The sequence below is a fragment of the Strix uralensis genome, chromosome 2 (assembly GCF_047716275.1).
Source record: "Strix uralensis isolate ZFMK-TIS-50842 chromosome 2, bStrUra1, whole genome shotgun sequence".
In the NCBI taxonomy this organism is placed as follows: Eukaryota; Metazoa; Chordata; class Aves; order Strigiformes; family Strigidae; genus Strix; species Strix uralensis.
The window spans coordinates 102,316,240-102,332,020 of NC_133973.1; positions in this window are offsets into that span (position 1 = coordinate 102,316,240).

Here is a 15,781-nt window from a genome sequence, read left to right on the forward strand (position 1 = left end):
GGAGAAAATGAAAAGTTTTAAGGCAACTGACTGCAAAGATGTACAAATAGGAGGAAGAGCAGAGGTACAACTGAGAGAAGCAGAGTCCAAAGGCCTGTGAAAACACACCAGGCAATAGCAATGTCCATGGCTTCAGGCTCATCATTTTGCTGTGGTTTTAATAACCTGACATCTCTAGAGTATATATCCATCATCTTTTGGTACCTCCAAAACAGTCCACCTGTGAACATTGATGAAACTGCTGTTTTACTGAGGAAATAAAAGCAGTATATAAAAATTCAAACCTAGGTTTTACTATTTGGCATATACACTAAATGATTAGTCTTTATTAATTAATCTGGGCTTTCCTAAAACCACCAATGCATTTGAGCAGATTTTTTTCACTTTTCAGAAGAATAAGTAGCATGCAGATATTTTAATAACTTCACATCTCAAGTGTATATATTTCTAGTACCTGCAAGGAGCATGATTCATCTGTCGACCACTTAATTTCCTAACTTGAAGGGTAGTAAGCTATTTAAACAGAAGGGGAAAAATGCCTGATGAGAACTAAAGAGGTCATTCTGGTTTTAAGAACTTAGCCCCCATCTCCTGGTTTTACTTATTATATATTCTCAACCTTGATAAAATTATAGACTACCTGCTGTCAAGCAGAAATGAAGATCATATGAGTAAGTATAACCAGGTAAAATGTAACCAGACAGCTGATCTGTTTGCTGCATCTTCATAGCTTATGGGATTAAAGCATGACAAGCAGAAAAGTACAGGGATCACAGTTACACAGATCAATCTTCATTTGGGATTGTTACTTTGATGTGATCCAAGTAAATTCCTTTTAAGAAGTAAGGATGTGGTTGCCACTTATGGTGATTAGTGTAAACTAGTATGATTCAATATGTTACAATATAGCTTTCTTTCCAGGTTCTTTTCTGAAGATTCAGAATATTTCACACTTAAAAGATTCTGCTCACTGGGAACCTGTTTCTACAAACCTGTTGAAGGGGTGAATTGAGTAAGGGAGAGAGGTTACCAGTTTTCCTTTTTCAGAAGTATCAGACAAATGTTTTTTAAATTTAAATATGTTGCACCTCTTATGTCTGACCTGCCAAGGTTAATAAAGCCCTACTTTTAGTTTGTCTTTCTGAAGGTTTGACAACTCCACTTGCCCAGACTCTCAAATGCATTGCTGGTAGGTGAATGTGAAAAAGACCCCAAACCAGACAGCACCAAGGTGTATCTGTTTGAACTTTTCCTATGAGGTAAGCACATCAGAACCACTGACAAGGTTAAGAATTTGAAAAGTGAGATTAAAAATAAAATTAACTAACAACATTATTTTTTGAAATAATAGAAATCACAGGATGAGAGACAGTATGAATAATAATGATTTAAGAAATCTTTCTCAGAGCACTGGGACATGGCTTGCTTCCAAGCAAGGTTTCAGTATATCAGGCTGGTGACTAGTAAGTATTAAAATAAACTATTACCTTCCATATTGCCTTTTAAAGCAATTTCATTTGCAGTCCATCTAAATTGCATAGCATTATGACAAATGTAACCCTGATAAAATTTTCCTCTACACACCATTTCACTCATCTGTAAAAGTCCATTGAAGGTTTGTATTAACATGTTACAGTACAGTGAGTGTCTCTGCACAGCTCAATCTCCAGTTTCAAGAAGCTGTTCACCATAAACTACTTGGCTACTGGCTTACTGGCCCACTTATACATTAGAATATAATGGGAGGACTCCCTTTTCTGTGACAGCAAAAACTAATGAGCAAGATAAAACAACAACTAAAAAGTTTAGAACCTTTAATCAAAGCTGATTACCTGGAACTGAACATCTTTCCATGGCCAGTGACCCTTAAACTGAAAGCTTATATAGATATACAAATTTCACATGGCAAGATACATTAGAATATAAAGAGTAGACAGCCCATCAAAAAGTGGGCTTCTACATCATCACTCTTCCCTTTTTCCAGCAGAAAAAAGCAATATGCGCTTTTCTCTAAGACTCTGATGACCACAGTGATCCCATGGACATGTTTGCACTCATGAAAAGTGTCTACAAAGAGGAAAAATGGAGATTTGATATTATCACACTTAGCATGACTAATCAAATAAGGTACATGAATTTACCCTTTGCAAATTGCCCTGCACATATATATCTGATTTATGAGTGTGGTGAACTGTTTGTGAATTACAGCATGATTAATGGAAACTGGAAGATTTCAATCCATGCTCTTGCCAGAGATATGAAATAGTGTGTGTGGTTGTACATGACTCCCTGGCTGAAGACTTGACACTCAGGCAATTAAATGAGCCTGACAAGCATCTGGCCACTGCCTTTGCAAATGAGTCTGCTCATGTCTACGCAAATGAAATTACTCAAAAAACTAACACAAAATTTGTTGATTAGCTCATAAATTTGGACTCTCCCTTTTTCCCCCTGCCTGAGTTGGGGAGATACCCAGATAGTTTTAAATGGGGAAGCCTTACATAGTACTCTTTAAGGTCTGAAAGATATTAAATCTGCTAGAGTTGTCTAAGTTTGTCTAGTTTATGGAAGCATTCTCCTTTTCAATTTGCTCCCTATTTCAGCCTGTTTCATAGTTGCATTACTCTGTTGAGATAATGTTGATATTTAGTACATCTCCTTGTACTGAAGATCCTCACTCTAATGTTTGAGTGTTTTCCTAATAATATCAATAATGGAAGCTCACAGGCCATGTGAAATCTCTCATATCCTTTCAAGGCAAAACTCTGGGGTAAGTGAGATGAGATCATAGGAGACAGAAAAGCAAAGGAAAAAGGGGTATTGTCAGTTCTTTTTCTCAATAACAATAAAAGTCCATCTTTAGCTCACCTCCCCTATTGTTAATCTTTGGTCAATATCTGAGTGCTTTCTCTCCCTGCAGACTTATTCTTTCTTAACTCTCACATCTTTCCCTCCCTTAAGTCCTAATATTTTATAGCTAGAAGCTGTTTCTTCATGGCATCTCCCCATGATGTCACTCTATTACCTGAGTCCCACAGTGACTTCTGACTTCCTTCTGCTGTCACTCTCTAAATCCTTATTCTTGTCTTCAAGGATCTATTCCTGCCGATTTCTCTCTCATCTCTCTCCTATTTTGATGCTTGTGTGTATCTTATATTCTTTCAACTCAGAAGCATGAATTTCTTTAGCTCGGCTGTGAAATCTGTGCTGAAATAACATCCGCTCATCCCCTATAATATTTCAGCTTCTGAAACTCTGTAGAGAATATACAAAATTAAAAACTACAAACAAAAACACATAGTAACTGGCTTTACCACAACAAAACTGAATATAGCTCTTGGCAGTATTTCAACTTCAGCATAACAAACCACGTAAAAATAGCGATGGCAAAGACTAGGAGACTGAAGCACTCTATTCTTTGTCAGCATCTAGACCTTCATCTCATGCAAGCTTAATGACTCTTCCCACATCAGTGCTTTCTGAAGTTGTTTTCTAAAATGAAAGAAAATGGGACCAATGTTCTGGTCATCATTCCCATTCCTAACAAAACAAAGTCTTGCCCTACCTTCTGGACATGTTCAGGTGGTCCTTAGTCTGGATTAGAGATTTCTGTCCTGTCAGAGCAGGAAAAAACCCCACAAAACCACTCACTGAAGCTGCAGTAAAATAATGTCTTTTCAGAAGGCAGTAGGAGCAACCCCAGTTTTCAGGTAACACTGAAGAGGAGAAGAAAGAGATAAAACAGAAAATATAGACTTTTTTAACAGATTTGAAGAAGTCACATTACTGAAAGTAGTTCCTCTAAAGAAAAGAAAAAAATAATTTCTTGTTCAATGTCTGAGAGAAGGAGGAGGAACACCTAATTAAACTTCAGTTGTTGAAATTCTAGCCTGTAAAAAATCCAATTTGAAATTCAAATGCCTCATAAAAACCTGCCCAAAATCTCCCTGGGCAAGTGGACAGTGATTATATAGTACCAACCATTGATGAAAATTCCACTGAAAACAATTGTTCTGTCCAAGATATTGAAGATATATATCACAGAATCACAGAATCATCGAGGTTGGAAAAGACCTTGAAGATCATTCAGTCCAACCATTAACCTAACATTGACAGTTCCCAACTACACCATATCCCTAAGTGCTATGTCAACTCTGCTCTTAAATACCTCCAGGGATGGGGACTCCACCACTGCCCTGAGCAGCCCATTCCAACACCTAACAACCCATTCTGTAAAGAAATGCTTCCTAATATCTAGTCTAAACCTTCCCTGCTGCAACTTGAGGCCATTCCCTCTTGTCCTATTGCTTGTTACTTGGTTAAAGAGCCTCATCCCCAGGTCTCTGCAACCTCCTTTCAGGTAGCTGTAGAGGGCGATGAGGTCTCCCCTCAGCCTCCTCTTTTCCAGACTAAACAACCCCAGTTCCCTCAGCCGCTCCTTGTACGACATGTGCTCCACACCCTTCACCAGCTTCGTTGCCCTTCTCTGGACACGCTCGAGTAATTCAATGTCCTTTGTGTAGTCGAGGTGTGGCCTCACCAGTGCCGAGTACAGGGGCAAGATCACTTCCCTGTCCCTGCTGGCCACGCTATTTCTGATACAAGCCAGGATACCACTGGCCTTCTTGGCCACCTGGGCACACTGCTGGCTCATGTTCATCCTGGTATCAATCAACACCCCCAGGTCCCTCTCTGACTGGCAGCTCTCCAGCCACTCCTCCCCAAGCCTGTAGCACTGCTGGGGGTTGTTGTGGCCAAAGTGCAGCACCCGGCATTTGGCCTTATTGAAACTCCTACAGTTGGCCTTAGCCATCACTCCAGCCTGTCCAGGTCTCTCTGCAGAGCCTCCCTACCCTCGAGCAGATCAACACTCCCACCCAACTTGGTGTCATCCGCAAACTTACTGAGGGTGCACTCAATCCCCTCATGTAGAACATCAATAAAGATATTAAACAGGAGTGACCCCAAAACCGAGCCCTGGGGGACACCACTCGTGACCAGCCACCAACCAGATTTAACTCCATTCACCACAACTCTTTGGGCCCGGCCATCCAGCCAGTTTTTTACCCAGCAAAGCGTGTGCCCATCCAAGCCTCAAGCAGTCAGTTTCGCCAGGAGAATGTTGTGGGAAACGGTGTCAAAGGCCTTACTAAAGTCAAGGTAGACAACATCCACGGCCTTTCCCTCATCCAATAAGCAGGTCGCCCTGTCGTAGAAGGAGATCAGGTTTGTCAGGCAGGACCTGCCTTTCATAAACCCACGTTGACTAGGCCTGATCCCCTGGTTGTCCATTAGTTGACTTTTAATGGCACTCGAGATGACCTGCTCCGTGACCTTCCCTGGCACCGAGGTCAGACTGACAGGTCTATAGTTCCCTGGATCCTCCTTTCTGCCTTTCTTGTAGATGGGTGTCACATTTGCCACCCTTCAGTCTAATGGAACCTCCCCAGTTAGCCATGACTTAGGTAAATCATGGAAAGAGACTTGATGAGTACATCTGCCAACTCTTTCAGCACCCTTGGGTGTAACCCATCCGGTCCCACAGGCTTGTGTGCATCCAAGTGGTGTAGCAGGTCTCTGACCACCTCCTCTTCAACTGTGCTGACCTCAATCTGCTTCCCCTCCCCATCTCCCAGCTCAAGAGGCTTGACATCTTGACTTTGTTGAATTCAACAGCAAAGCTCCCATGGACTTCTACAGAGCCACAATTTCAAACTGAAGCTTTGGAAGAACTGTGAAGCTGAAGATAAGCAAATTCTTAGTGGTTACAATATTGCACTGAATATAATATATAACATTCCTATATATCTCTCTATATATTCTCAGGTAAGTACATACACAAATTTATTTTGGCATGTTAAGAGGTAAAAAGACAGCTACTCCAAATATATTGGGGAAGGAGAAGGGTGATTTGTGAAAAAAAAATCTAAAAGTATCATATTTTTATATCTGTTCTGCTATGTTTTTTTCAAAAACTCAATTATTTGTGGAAATAAATGGAGACATTCAAAATACATGTTTTCTATTTCATCTAATTTTTTCCCTGTTTAGCCCATCTAATGCTGCCTTCCTTTGAAAAGGACTTTGAGACCTTGCTGAAAAGCACTGTGTACTATTTCACTTTTTTAAGCAAAAGCTTGGAAAAACACATACATATACAAACAAATCTTAAAAGCCTTCCTCATAGAAAGGTTAAGCCTGAAGACAAAGGCCATTTTAAATGGAAAAAAGTTTTTAAATAAGCACATAAATATTGATCAGTTCCACTTATAAAACCCTTGTAGCACAGAAGAGCCAATATGCTGCCTCGTGGGGTGCAGATACAGCTCTGCTCGAAATGCAGGAATAACACGGGAAGGCAATAAGGGATTTTGCAGTCTAAAACACAAAGTGCTGAAGTCCTCTTTTTATCCTTCCAACATTTCAAGTCTATCCAGCAGTGGATACCCCCATATGAACCTTCAGCATGCCGCTGTCTGGCAAGGCAAGCTTACTCCCAGGGCAGTATGAATATAAGCCTCACTACCACAATTTGATTTTGAGTGAGCAAAGCTCAGACTTCTCTGCAGCTGTGCAAGATGTGTCTGCTGCAGCATGTTTCCTCAGTCACCAGGAGAAGGAAGCAGACTGAAACATACAGGAATATTGCTGTGTTCTGTCCACACCATGCAGCAGAAAGCAAGGCCCAGGAGACAGCTTGGTCTTAAGCTGTCCCTGGGATGTTAAGTCGTGACATCACTGGTACAGGCAGATGAACTTGGGAGCTGGGACAGCTCTGGAGTCCCGCACTGTGGACACCTGTCCACCCCATGCCCTCTGCTAACACTGCCTTTAAAGATGGGAATTATTTTTTTGTGATGAAGCCACTTATCTTCAAGAACAGATTCAGAGAACTACTTTATGGAAATGAAAGTACCTGTAGTAATTAACAATTTTCACCACTACTAAACTCTAGTGGGCTGGAACCGTTAACCTGAGGAGAAGATTTTAGATGTCATTACCAATCCCTTGTGTCATCATTCCTTCAGTCATTCATTGACACAATGTCTCGAGGACATGTGCTTGCAGAAATAATTGGATTGTGCCTTACACTCAAATTCAATACACTTTTTCCTTCAAGTTGCTTTCTGTGATTCATCATGAGCAAAGATTGAAAAAAATTAAGAATACAGAAAATTTCTTTTTGTTTCAGAAGCTGAAAAGTCTAATACCTCAAAGTGACCTGCTGCAGCACCTCATGAAAATCAGATTTCAGTTGTCTTTGACCAGATTTCAGGAAGACAGAATAGGAAATGTTCAGAGTAGCAATTTAGAATAAACTGCTCTGGAAATAAATGTGACAGTAACAATTTCAATGAAAAGGAGAAAGGCTAGAAAACTGAGGTTGTGTTTTCAAAGTCTCTGAAGCCTCCAAATGAGATATTTGCTACCTCAATTACAAATGCAAGAACTGCAATTTCAAAAGAAGGTGTAACAAGGGAAGAATAAAAATTGGCCTGACAAAAATCACTAGGCAAAATCACAGACTGCCTGTGCAGAGAACTTAGTATACTGACCAATGCCACTTGTTTATCATCATATATACTTTTGTCTGGTATTATTTACCTAGGGCTTTTGTTATTGTTTTGTTTTGCTTATTTCCCCTCTTAATCTTTAGTTCTTATAGATAGGGGCTGTCTTTTTCCATTCCTGTATATTTATTCAGTGCCTTTCTCATTAGGGACATGGTATAGAATTGCAGTTTTTAAATGCTGCCACAGAACAAAAAAGAATCTATATAAATTACACAGCCTAATTTTGTTTAAGTGCAAGTTAGATGTTTGTTAAAATGATGAAGGGACTCTGTACTGATTTCATGATTCTTGTTGCAAACCTCTCAACCTGTTGTAAGGAACTGTGTCAGCTGTTTTGTCTCGGCATTGCTGTTGGACCATTGCCATCTCCTGAGACACAGGGTGGTGTAAGACCTGTCAGCTACCTGTTTCAACACTGCACCACTGACTAAACTGAGCCTCTACATACCGTTGCTGTGAAGGAGTACGCCCTGAAGAGGACAAAACTATCCCCAAAAACCCCACAGTGTCTGCCTGCAGCTGGAACAACGACATCTTTTGTAACATCTACCAAGCTGCGCTTGAGCACAGGGCCAAGGGAAGAAGTTGGGATGAGGAGGACCTGCGGAGGCTGAAGGCGTTGCTGGCTGACACCCCCCCCCCCCCCAGTACAACCACCATGAACACCTGGGCATGTGCGCATGAAGGAACATGGGGCAGTGAATATGATAATGAGCTCTGTGAAAATGGGCGGACTGATTGTGGGGACTGGGATGATAAAAGGGCTGCATACTCTTCTCTCGAGGGATTCCCCATCACCTGCAGGGATTCCCCATCACCTGCACTGAGACCCAACCAATGGGACACCTCTGGATTCGTCGTGCTGGTAACAGCTGGCTGCATCTCTTCCATTTGCTTGCTTAGCTGTTCTGACCTTTTCTGCTTCCCTCTGTCCTATCACTATTACCTCTCTTTACAGGAATAAAATTTGAAAGGTTGTGCGACATTTGACCTCGTTTGTGTCTTAATCTTGCTATTGGGATCGTATTGAAACCTCCCCCAACATTGGATTGGGACACCTGTATGAGATATGTGTTCATTTATTACTATTATTTTTTATTATTATTTTTCATCACTTGCAGTAATGATTATTGTTGTTGTTTCTATTACTGTCATTACTATTTATGTATTTAGTATTATTGATATTATTTGGCCCAAATTGGTGACCAAAGTGCTGAGCTAATAATTGTTCTAGGCACTGCTTGAAAAAAAAAACCAAAAAAATTATCAAAAATTCAGCTTTTTCCCCAGTCCTGTGAAAGTCTTTATGTAGATGAATTGTGATTCCCTGGACAAAAGGCATAGTACTGTATTTGGGTCTTATTTCACCAGAGAACAGATCATAGGGATAGGATGCAATATGAGCTAGAAATTCCTATATGAATTTAAAAGAAAAAAAAAAAAAAGAACTTTACATAGGTAACCACATAGCTATGGCTGACCATGATTTACCTCTGATATTCCCTTGAAACTGGTGACAACTAATTCTCTTCCATGTAACATTTCCATATTTAGTAGAGGCCACATCCTCACAGTTTTGCTAAGGGTACAATCAAAACATACCTAAGTCTTGTTCTGTTGAACATTTAATAAACAGTGAGTTTAATAAACAGTGAGTGACTTCCAACTCTGACCTGATATAATTAGTATTTTTGTTTTTCTTCCATATTGTTATTTAGAAATATGAATTCAAAATACTAATCAAGTTAGGAAAAAGCACAACAACAATTACAATTGGTTTTGAGAAAGTAAATGTTTTTCCGAGAGGGTGATTCTTATTTTGATGATCTGTGTAATGACATAGCTATTGCTTAAAAAAGTGATAGCAAGCATTTATTGTCTTTACAAAATTTAAATTGACAATGCATAAATACTTTAATAAACACATCCACAGAAGAAAAATATGAGTAGATATAGAGTACAGCATAAGAAAAAACACTGTGTAGGAAGTTTCATTAAGATATCTCTGAGATGAATGCATGAAAACAGCAGGGCCACTGATAATTCATGCTTGAGAAATGGTGAGCTATTTTCCAAGAAAAAAAAGAAAATGAATCATTTCTTTTCAAGTACTTGATTATTATAAAGCTGTCAGAGGGGGTGCAAAACCAGAAGTGATGTCTTGTTTGAAGAGCTAAAATAATCATTCCTTATAATTTTGCCTGGTTGTGGTGTGTGTGCAGAAGCAAACTCACCTACACCACCTGACAAAGTTCCGTCTATCAGTCTTCATACCCTTCTGCTGTATAAGAACCATTGGGTATTAATTCTTATAAATAATGAATGAAGAAAACATTCAAGCAAACAAGAGGGTCTGGCAATGAAGAAAATAAATGAATCCCACCCTGAGTATTTTATTACTAAAACAAAGACCAAAGAAGATACTGGAAAAGAAAAACACTCCATCTAGCTCTTGACATCAGAGAATTGCTACCTTTGATTTTAAATTTCTACATTTTACTTTTCTGAAGAACATTTTTAAACAGCTTTGTTAATGCACATGGATTCTGAAATGTGTACATAAGCCAAAAAAGCTGCATTGGCCTGAACCTTGCTCAAGTAATTCATTGCCTACTCACTGAGACATCTTCTTTCTCCAGGCTTTGTCTGAACACTGCCCTTCTGCCTTTCTGCTCTTTTGACACACATTATTTTTCGTCCACAGTCACTGGTCTCCATCCTGCCGAGTGCTGCTGACCGAACTTTCCACCTTTGCCTAGATGATGTAATGTCACTTGGCTATACTCCCTCATGTAATATTGTTTTGTTTCTTTTGAAGCAGGCTGCCAACAACACAGTATGAGTAATAAAGATCAGAAGATACTCTTACATGACTTTAATTACTGCCTTTTTGTTCGTTTCACTATCACCTTATAAAAAATAATAAATTTAAAAAAAACCCAAGCCTAACTGTATAAAAGAACTAGACATACTCTTCTCTTCATTTTCTGAGACTTCTAAAACAAAAGAATAATTTATCAACCCATGGGATAATTCTTATGAGTCAAATAACATCAATGAAAACCACTGTGTCCATCAGGGGAAGCCGTATGTCTCATATATACTTTCCTATGAACTATTGTTTCTGCAGGAATTAAAGATAAATGAATAGTAGACTATGCCATTATAATTGCATGGGTATTTTACTGAGTTACTGTAATTCATTTAAATATTTAATGGTCTTTTCCCTCATGTCTCGTAAGCAAAGAAAACTGTCTTGGGCCGATCACACTTTACCTGTATTTCAAGAGTAGAGTGAAAAAAACAAAGCAGTGATACTGAGTTCCTATGTTATTAGCTGGTTTTAACTAAAAGCATTAACACAATATTAAAAGTTCTGAAGAGGCAGATACTATGCCAGCTTAACCTTTCTGCTTAGAAATGTAGGGGTGAGGGATAAAAAAAACCTGTTGTTCTGAGTAATACAGAAATAATAAAAGAGACACAGTTCTTCCCAAGCTCCACTTGCCTCCCGTTAGAAAAGCTGAAACTTGCGAAGCATATATCATCTATCCATATCTTTAACAGAGACATTACACCTGCTTACCTATTGATACTAATGTATTTGTACAGGAAATAATAAACTCAAGGTAGAGATAAGAGCTTTGAGAATCTCTAGGCTTTTTTTCAGCATCTGTAAGAGTTAAGGAGAGTTGCTTTTTTAAAAGAAAATAATTTTCATTTTCTAATCAAACAGGAAATAAAAAAGGAAGTGTAGTAAAAAAAATGCAGGGCTATTCTAAATTTGCTGCAAATATAACTGTATATTCACAATTATAAACAAGGATTTTGTTTAAAGGAGATTAAATTTGGAAATTTATTTATCTTTTTGCCCCTACAAGTTACAGAAAGCAGGAAAACATGAAGTGATTTTTAATCATCTTTTGTAGTCCATAAAACATATTTCCAACATTTCAAAACTTCATGAGGAATGTTTTTTTTTCCTCTAAATGATAAGGAAATTGTCTATACCCAATATTTACATTGCACTGTAGCCTGGCATACTGTAAAAGTGCTTGGATATTCACCACTGATATCACCCCACAAAGCTGAATAATTGACCAATCAATGAAGGATTTTATCTTCTATAATCCTTGATTTCATAATAATGAAAATCTGCAACAATCTCTGAGAGTGAAATTCACTGTTAGTGCAATACCAAGATCCTCTGTACTTCAAATGGATAGTTAATCAGGCATGAACAGCAGTCAGTGTGTCAAGGCCAAGGCCACCAAATATAGCAAAGAAACACACCAGAATGAAGGGTACAGGCTTCAAGTGTTTTAGAAAGGTGGCCCCTTTGTAAAATGGAGAATGAAAAAGCCAAAATCTCACATCTTCCTGCTCATTCTGCAATGTAGCCAAATTCTGAAATTCCTACAAGGAAAATTTTTCTTGCATTTGTTCTTGTGCCTCAAATGTTGACAACTTCAGTACTAAAACTTCTCATCAAATGTTACCAATCATCTTGAGTATATCAAAGTAAGTATCTGAAAATTTGCTGGCCTGAAGTGCAAAACATCAAGATGATTCAGACTGTACTGATCATGTGATTTGTCTTTTGGTAAGAAACAGGACCGAAAGACCCAACAACTGTATATCTTATGGGATATTGCAACTGATAAAATAGATAAAGAGAAGAATGTGTACATAAACAAAACTAAATAAAACCTTTAGATCAGATTTCTGCAAAAATCAAACTTTCTCTGTAAGCTTCCATTAGTTTATTCAAAAGGTCAAAAGATTTTCTCTTGATGGTTTACAGTCAGTCCTAGTGATGTATTATTTGTTATAAGAAAATCATGATGATGATAAGTAAAATGTTTTACATCATATGATGAGGAAGACTGCTAGGTCATAGTCTCCTATGTGCTGGAAATAAAGACATTGCTCATGTCCTTGCACAAGTGCTTTTAACTCCTTCACCTAAAAATTTTCATTTTACTTTTGAAAAATGACTAGAATGGCACAACAGTTAGGTTAGGATAAATTATCATTTCAGTTTGACTTTTCCCTGGATAACAAACACTGAAATCAGTAGAAATATTGCTAAGGTATTTCCTGAGATTCTTTTTCATAGATAAATTAAAAATTATTCTTTTTCATAGATAAATTAAAAATTATCTATTCCTCAATCCCTATCAGGTTGAAGCCAGGATCTTCAGCAAAATCTAACGAAAACATTCTGATCACTTGGGTTTTCTTATTTTTGACTTTTGGGGGAGTTGAGGATTTTGTTGTTGTTGTTATCAGGGGGGGCATGTTCTTTTGTTTTTGTTTTTAAAAGTAGCAGATGCTTGAAATGTATTTTAATATTATTTAATACATCAAAGTCCTGTATTTTGCACAGCAGTCCCCAGGCACTAGCCCTTACAGTTGCATGAAGTCAATAGGACTGTCTGAAAGCAGAAAGGAATACATGAGCCCCCATATTTACATGATCACAGACTAATAAAACAGCTTGCATAATTAAGTATTTTTCTCAATATCTGAAGTAAATTGAAGGGTGCCCATGAGGAGATGTGGCAAATCATGAAGTAGCCTTCTCCATTTATCAAAGGCAAAATTGACAAGTTCTTTAAGATGACCAATGAATGCTGACCTTATCCCTTTAATTTTGTGTTGCAGAATATCATCTCATCAGAAAAGATATTTCTATTATTTAGACATACTTAGTCCAGCTGGGAATGCCTATGAGTTAAAGTGGAAAAAAATGCACTAACATGTATTATGTTTCATGGTGAGCTGAAATGCAACTTTGGAAACAGATTTGACATTTGAGATTTCAAATGTTGCAAAGGCAGAATTTGATGCAGACATAAAAACACTTGTTATATACATCTGGAGGAAGTTGTGCACAGTTCTTTGAAGCACCCCTGGCAGCTGATAATGGAGAGCTGTTGGCAGTGATTAGAGAGGCAGATGCTTACCTGTGCTCCTACAGTGTGCAGTCTTGGCTTGATGACAAGGTGAGAAGAAGGACAAGCCATCGCAGAGTGGGGGCAATTGGCAGCTGGTACCTTACTGGGGAAGGGTAAATGGGTCACCTAGGGCTTCTTGCTTGTGTGTAGCAGAGTTATCAATCCATGCCAGAACATGTACTTTTCAGAAAATAAAACAACTCCTTATACAGGAAAATGGAAAGAAATTAAAATGTTGGTAATTTAAACAGAAATAAGCAAATCAGTTTGCATCTTGGCATTTGATATATTGCAGATTGAAAAATACCATCTATAGTGTAACACTGCATCCAGGCTTATCTGTGTACTTGGTGAATACAGGCCTTGTTGAGCCAAGTGGCAGGTGTTTCACTGGCGGTGTTCAATGTCAACTGGATGCTGCTGAAACTCAATAGAGGGCACTTCCCTACAAAGTGCTTCTTTATGGCTTTCTTTCGTTCAAGCTGCAGGGCAGGTTGTCTTATTTCCCCTTTTTATGAAAATGGGTCCTAATCCATGAGTTGTTCATCATGACTCACTGATAGTGTGGAAGGTCAAACACAGGAAAGTATACAGAAAGACAGACAAAAAAGAACCCACTTACAGGGAAAAAAAAACAAACATGCAACAACAACAAAAAATAAACAGAAGACCCAAAGCCTTTCCTTGCAGCAGTGTTACTTCCTGTTGTCCTGCTGTGGTAGGATGTGTTTGCAACAATGGTACCACGATAGATCGTGATAGTTGAAAGATCAGTGGCAAATAAGAACATCTGCGGCATGCAAGCATATTTATTTCATGCTCATCCAGCTGGTTTATTCAGAAGTTCACTGTCAATTTTAACATTGACAGAAAGTTTTTTTAAGCATTCGTAAAATCTCAGAATACGAGATACCTATGTATCTTATGATTCAAATGCATTTAAAACTGGATGATAGTGGAAACATTAGGCAAGAAGAACACATTTGGTATCGTTTTCCTTAGCTGAAGATGAAACCACATTAAGCATTGGTATTCAACGTGTGTTTAATTCTGAGAATGGCCAAGCATGGATACTGAGACAGAGGTCATTGAACGAATGAACAAAGAGTTTGTGATGCACAAGTTGGATAACATGTGACAGCACAGAGACCATTCATTTGTCATATCCATGAGTTTCTTTCATACCTTCTTCACTAGAAAAAAAGTCCAGGTGTTTTGATCAAAAGACTAGAGTCTTTTAGCATGTCATAAGCATTTGTGAAGTCCAGAAAATTGATTAATCTGTTAAGTTTTGCTGAAAGTAGTTGTCATCAAAAGGACCTTGCTCCATAGTTTGGTCTCAGAAAGTAAATCTTTACTGGAAATCAGTGTACTTTTCAGGCTGGTCAGTGTTTCTAACTATATTCACTGGAGAATAATGCATTCTGCCACCTTAGAGCATCCAGACAACATTGGTATTGGCCAATGGATTAATGAATTATAGAAGTTTTTCTCCCAGCAAAATGAAAATCTTAGATATCTAGCAGGCCTTTGGAAACTTGCCTTTTGATCATCCAGGATATATTTATTTTTCCTAGATCTGTCAGTGGTTCTGATGATCAAGATCTGAAGTCTGATACAAACATATAATAAACTGATTTGTATGTTGTGTCATCAGCTGGAGAAATAGGTGAAATTTACCACCTGGTGAGATGAAGCATTGCACCTTGTCATTGATGATGTGAAAAAGCAACAGTTCTAGATGTAAATGCAATGATTACTCTTTGTATGATGACTCTGAATACCGTGAAGCAGCACTGTAGCTATTATAATCATTCACAAAAACTTATGATGGGACCAGCATTGGCAGCATTTTCTCTTGCCAGTTAACACATAAAAGATTAGACTTACAGTCAGAATACCCCATACCTGCATGATTTTACAAAAGCTGAAAGATGCCACTTCAATGAAAAACACAGCTTATTACAGGAAATGTCAATGACAATCAAAAATTACAGGTTTTGTAACATATTGGACATCTAGTCTAGATTTTCTCAGTGATCCTCAGAGGTTTTAATTCCATTTAGCCAGTGTCTTTCTATACCCATTAGCCTTTGTTTGCCTCTTCAGTGGTAAGAACTTACAAAATGATTCAAAGCTAGCATTGATCAAAATGGTATGCATCATTTGTGAAAATGGTTCAAGCCCGTAATAATACCCAACACAGAACCAAAAAAGTACTAAAACTGAGAATGTTGTTCTACAGGC